Source organism: Sinocyclocheilus anshuiensis, unplaced genomic scaffold (assembly GCF_001515605.1).
Source record: "Sinocyclocheilus anshuiensis isolate Anshui unplaced genomic scaffold, SAMN03320099.WGS_v1.1 scaffold2677, whole genome shotgun sequence".
In the NCBI taxonomy this organism is placed as follows: Eukaryota; Metazoa; Chordata; class Actinopteri; order Cypriniformes; family Cyprinidae; genus Sinocyclocheilus; species Sinocyclocheilus anshuiensis.
Window position 1 is genome coordinate 77,325 of NW_015552861.1, and position 6,052 is coordinate 83,376.

Here is a 6,052-nt window from a genome sequence, read left to right on the forward strand (position 1 = left end):
TGTATCCCCCAATTGTAAGTCGCTTTGGATAAAAGCGTCTGCTAAATGACTAAATGTAAATGTAAATGTAAAATGTAAATGTACATAAGTAACCTGAGACGTTTTGTGTGTAACTGAAGTGTTTCTCTTGTCCTGAAGATCTCATCTAAACACATGAATCTCTCTGAATGAATCGTTCGATCTCTGGAGTTTGTTTGTGAGCTTTATTTCTGTCATTCCTCTCCATGTCTTGACCTTTGGCAGATTCCCATCTTTTCACGTCTCCTCTGGGACACCAGTTCCAGCTCAAACATTCGTCTTATTTCACGATCTGGCTCTGAAAGAAAGGAAAATAACACACTGAGAAAGCAGAACATTTACAACATCCACAGACCATCATGTCTCTGTATGAAGTGTTGAGCTGAAGTCCGTGTCTAATGGATCTTGTGTCCTTGTGTTTTTGTCCCCAGATGCTTCTGACAGAATCACAAAGCAAAAGATGCGATTAAATGCCAAACAGACACTCAAATTCAATCAGCGCCTTTGTTCCCGTCTGCCATCTTCTGGTATTGTTATGTTGATGTGAGAAGAACAAGCTTAATGTCAGGAACTGTCCTTCAGCTTTTCTCAGAACCTTCTGAGAAACAAACACAAACATTATTAATACGACAGTCACAATCGTGATGAGTGCAGGATTTGGACTCGATTGAGTGTGTCTTTGGTTCTGTTCACAGGAGTCCAGAGTTCTGCTGCCACGTGTTTATCGCTTGATTTCATTCGCGTCGCTCCTCTGGGATCGAGCAGAATCTCAGCCTCTTGATTGTTTATATCATCACAAACGGTAACTATATTATGTGTATCGCAAAAAGCACTATGTAAATACAGGACAGGCTGTGTGAGTTGAACTCTTCTAAACGCTGTTTTCACTGGAGGTCAGAGGTCAGAGGTCAGACTGAACTGGGCACCAGTGAATGAAAATGTCAGAGATTCATTAGGGACTCGATCGGACCTTGGCTCCGGTTCTTTCTCTCCTGGCTGGAGTTCTGACGGCTGTTGCTGTTGGCGTCACACGGGGAACTCACATGGGTTTCACAGAAACACTTCTCTAGTGTGTTTACTGAGAAAACAAGAGCTCGATATGTGAGAGGAACGCCTCGCTGGACTCCATTTGCTTGAAATCTGCTGAAAATCTAGCAATGAAACGACAGCTGTGTTTCCAGGTCCCTGAAGATGAAAAACGAGCTGAATGATTTCTGCAGACGAACACTTGTTTTGTTTCTGAATGAATCAGAGTTGGTTGAATTAACTGATTCAAATGACTCGCTCATAAATGTGTGACCTGCAGAGACAGTAAAATCTCCATTGACAAGCGCAGTGACACCAACAAGTTTTGTTTAGTTCTGTTCAGTTTAAGGGTGAATCCCGAAACTCATAAATCACAGATTTGATAATATGAAGTCATCAAATAAAGATTGTTTGTCACTGAGAACAGAAAAGCCCTTCAGCTCGTGATTTAATGTTGGATTCAGCTTTCTTCTCTTCTGTATTTCATAACACACTCTGTGTTTTTCTGAGAAACAACCCATAAAGCCTGTAACAGAGATGAGTGATTCGACTGAACGAATCTTCAGTTAGGGAAAGTAATTCAGGGAATTCTCATAGCATTCCAGCCAGAAGCTTTTCCCCGTATTGAGCCTTAATTGTGATCTTTCTGTTATGTGACAGAAATACAAAGAGATATTCCCGGAGCGCACAGCGATGAATGATGAGTGACCTGCACAGACTCCGTGTATCTTTAATGTTTTCCATCTTCTCTAAGAGCTGATGAATGGATGACTTACCACTGATTATATTAGAATCTATTCCCAACTTTATCCCTCAGAACAGAACATACATCACTGTGACATGTGAAGCAATCCAGAAAATGTGTGTTGATCCCACGAGTGTGAAATCCATGACACACCTGCAGCAGACTCAGTACAGCGCTTTTGAATCATCATCTTCATTACTATTAGCATTATTTGTGTGTTTGTGCCAACTAAAGTGTTTTTCAAAGTGTTTTCCCAGCGAACAGAACGTTTAGCTATGTTCCCATTAAGTAATGAAAATGATATTTCTGCATGTTCCAGTTTTTTACATGTTTTTAAAAACTTTTTTGTTATGCAAACAGTAAAGGAGCATTTCATTTTGCAATGTTTGTGTCCGTGTCCATTGCAAACATTATGGGAACAAGTAGTACAATTAAAAAACGTTAAATGAACATCCAACTAAAATGTTAATAAAACACTCCATGAATGATGTATACGATTTGAGAACATTATTAAAGCTACTAAAAGGATGTTTGCTCATATAACATTGAGAGAACCTTGGCAAAACGTTACGTTCCTTGTTAGCTGGGTTCCAATGCTTATACAAGTTGATCTATTTTAATATTTCAGAAGATACCGCATGGAGTAATAACACTGACTATATCTGGATTATTAGAGTTCATTGTGTGAGCGAGTCTTTGTCCAGAGTCTGTGTGATGAAGAGCTTCAGCTCAATGGAGGATTGTGTCGTATTGTGATGAGAAAGCCTTTCTGTTCGTGCCTTTGCTTTATTGTTCATCTTCAGCAGCTTTACTGAAATGTGGCACAAAGAGCATAAAAGCCTCAATCTTCTAATCTTCTTAACAAATTCACGAGTGTCTGAGCTAATGGAGGATGAAATGAGCGACCCGACGGCCGTGTGGCTCTTCTGAGTGTCGTGGAGGTTTGAGCCGCTCTCTAATTATTACACACGCTTTAATGCTCACCTCAGCCGAAGCCTGTGAGAGATAATGATGTGATCGTTTGGTCAGGTTCGTTTACTGCTGGACATTTGGGACGTTTGTCTGAAACACCCAATAGAAGCATCAGACCTGCAGCTTTGATCATGATTCCTCGTGGCTCTTTCCTCTGTAAACATGTCAAATATGAATCATAACCTCAGCACAAACTGAACCGCTGAACAGCATTTCTGCACTTTCCAAGAACCGTCGGCTATAAATAGAAATGCAGATTTTCTATCCCCGAGTTCCTCTCCTCCAGCGCTTACGTTTGTTTACATCTGACTGTTTACCCGGTGAACTGTATGTTTGCTGACCGTGATCTGAGATGCAAACAGATGATCAGCGTCAGGAGTAATTTCTTACTGCTAAATTCTGAAAAAACAGAGGTGTTAATTCTCAGACCTAAAAACTCTGCATGTAATAACCTAGAACACTGTCTAAGACTTGATGGCTGCTCTGTCTCCTAACTAGTCTTCTACCACGCTACAATCCATCACGCTCCCTAAGGTCGCAAAACTCTGGACTTTTGGTAGTACCTAGGATAGCAAAGTCCACTAAAGGAGGTAGAGCTTTTTCGCATTCTGAATGGTTTAGCATGAGGAAACAAACATGAACACGGACACAAACACGGACTCCAGCCGGATTCATCTCTTCATATGTTCAGTTCACACATCAGAAATGTGTTCATTTGATACATTCACACTGAAATGAGCTGCTTAACAGCTCTGATGAGACGTGTGTGATGTTTCTTCAGCTGTAAAGAGTTTGTGCAGCTGGTGGATGATGAATTCAATGTTTGTCTGAATGAGGCACATCTTATGACTGACAGTGAATAATATCTAGATATTGTGTTTTCATGCACAAGCGCTCAGCAGACCTGCTCTGATCTCTGATGATGTTTGGGAGCATCAGACCTCTGAAGAAAGTCTGGATGACGTGAGCATCTGAAAACTCTACAGTATTTCTAACAACCCAGACTTCTATTCACTTAAACTCTACCTATTTTATTCATATTAATCATGGTTTATGTATCACCATTAATTAATGCAGATTCATAGTACTGCAGCTTTCAGCAAACATTTCCATTTCATCTAAGAGAAGCAACTGAGATATTAAAGTGAGATTCCAGGAGCAGAACTATACATGCTGTATAATGTAAAATATATACAGCGCATATATACAGTGTGTGTGTGAGTGAGTGTGTGTGTGTATGTGTGCGCGTTTTTGTGACAAATGAGGACATAAATTTGTATAGTGACAAAGGTATGACATAGGTATTACAAGGAGAAGGTGACTTTTCAGGACATTACCCCATGTCCCCACTTTTCAAAACGCTTATAAATCACACAGAATGGAGTGTATTGAAAATCTGAAATAGCACAAAGTTTCCTGTGAGGGGTAGGTTTAGGGGTAGGGTTGGTGTAGGGCAATAGAATATATGGTCTGTACAGTATAAAAACCATTACGCCTATGGGATGTCCCCACTTTTCACAAAAACAAACCTGTGTGAGTGTGTTTGTCTGTGTGTGTGTGTATGTGTGTGTGTGCGTGTGTGTGTGTGTGTGTGTGTGTGTATCAAATAATAACCGCTCTGAAAGTGTGTGTGTGTGTGTGTGTGATTTTTCACAAATAAAACTATGGAAATTAAATCACTGATCATCCACAACTTCAGGCAGTCAGTCAGTGATTTTCAAATGTTAATTAATAGTTAACAGTAAACAATAGATGGTTTTATAGATGGTTTTGTGTCTTGCATCTAGAAACATGGATCGAAATCTGCCATCAGATTCATTTGAGAAGCTCAGAGAGACCGTGTTTTTGTTCTGAGTTTTACAAGACAGTTTTAATCCGTTTGTTCTTCTATTCTGCGTCTGTGTTGCCAGATAACCTTGAGTGCAGTGACGTGTTTCAATGGACTATTAATAAACCTCATTAGAATATATGCTTGTCCTTTCAGCATGAATTTTATGAAAATACAGGGTGACAGCCAATCACATTCCCAGAAAAACATCTGAGAGCTCTGCAGGACGTTCAGTCGTCAGAAGAACCTTTCCAGAACATTCTGGATCTGAAAGACTTTCTCGAGCGCATTCATCCTTGTTTTATATTCGAGCGTTCATCACAGTCTGTGTTCTCCACAGTAAATCAGTGAAGACAAACACATTCAGGAGACACAAACATGATGGTAGATATGAGACTAAACAAGCACAACGATCCCTGTTTGCTCTTGTTGATGTGATTCATAAACAGATGTGATGTTGAACAGGTTCAGCTTCATTACTTTAGAGCTCGTGTTTTACAGCGCTTCATTTCTCTTTCAGCTGCTGCTGAGAAATTAAAGCCACTAATGGATTAATGAATGGGTTAATTAATGCGTTGGGGTTAATTAGTGAAGATAACAGGTGATACAAGTGAATGAGAGTCTGTAAAAACCCTCCAGATGTGAAGCTTTTGTGAAGGAGTAAGTGTGTGTGAACATGAGCTGGAGATGAAGGAACAAGTGAGATGATTGAAGAAGAAGATGTGATGCGATGGGAAAATGAGATAAAGAAAAGATGGAGAATGACAAGTTGAGAAAAGTGGGGGAAAAGATGAGAAAGGGAAAATGAAAGTAAGAGAAGACACGGTGATTGTGATGTTTTTCTTTTCTGGGAATCAGAATCAGCGGGTTTCAGTTTGACCTCTTAAGTGTGTGAGTGTGTCTCTCTCTCTCTCTCTCTCTGAGCGGAAGTTGAGTGAGTGGTTGCGAGACTGGGAGCGTGGTTTTGGTGTGAGTGCTCTTTTTCTCTCTCTTTTTTTTTCTTTCTTTTTTTTTAATGTTTTTTAGTTTTAAGATATTGGTTTATTCTTAGTGGTATAGTTTAAGTGGTTTATTTTGTGGTGGCGGCGACAACCGATGTAACCGGGAGTCATGCCGGTTCGTGGAGGCGGAGGCGTGGGGCTGGAAACGCTCACACGCCGACATGCGTTCAAACTTTGTCCGACTATAGACTGTTCTGTGGAAGAATGTGCTTTGGTAGTCGGGGAGATTGTTGGTTTTGATAGCATTAAATCCGCATCGAGAATGAACAATGGAGTTGTGATTTTTGTGGATAGTTTTGATAAAGTTGCAACAATTGTTGAACAAGGTGTAATAATCAGAGAGATCTTTGTTCAAGCGGTGCCGCTCGTCAATCCGGCAAAAAAGATAGTTTTGTCGCAAGTCCCTCCATTCATTAGTAATGAAATGCTAGAGAGGGAACTGGCGAGACATGGGCAGTTAAT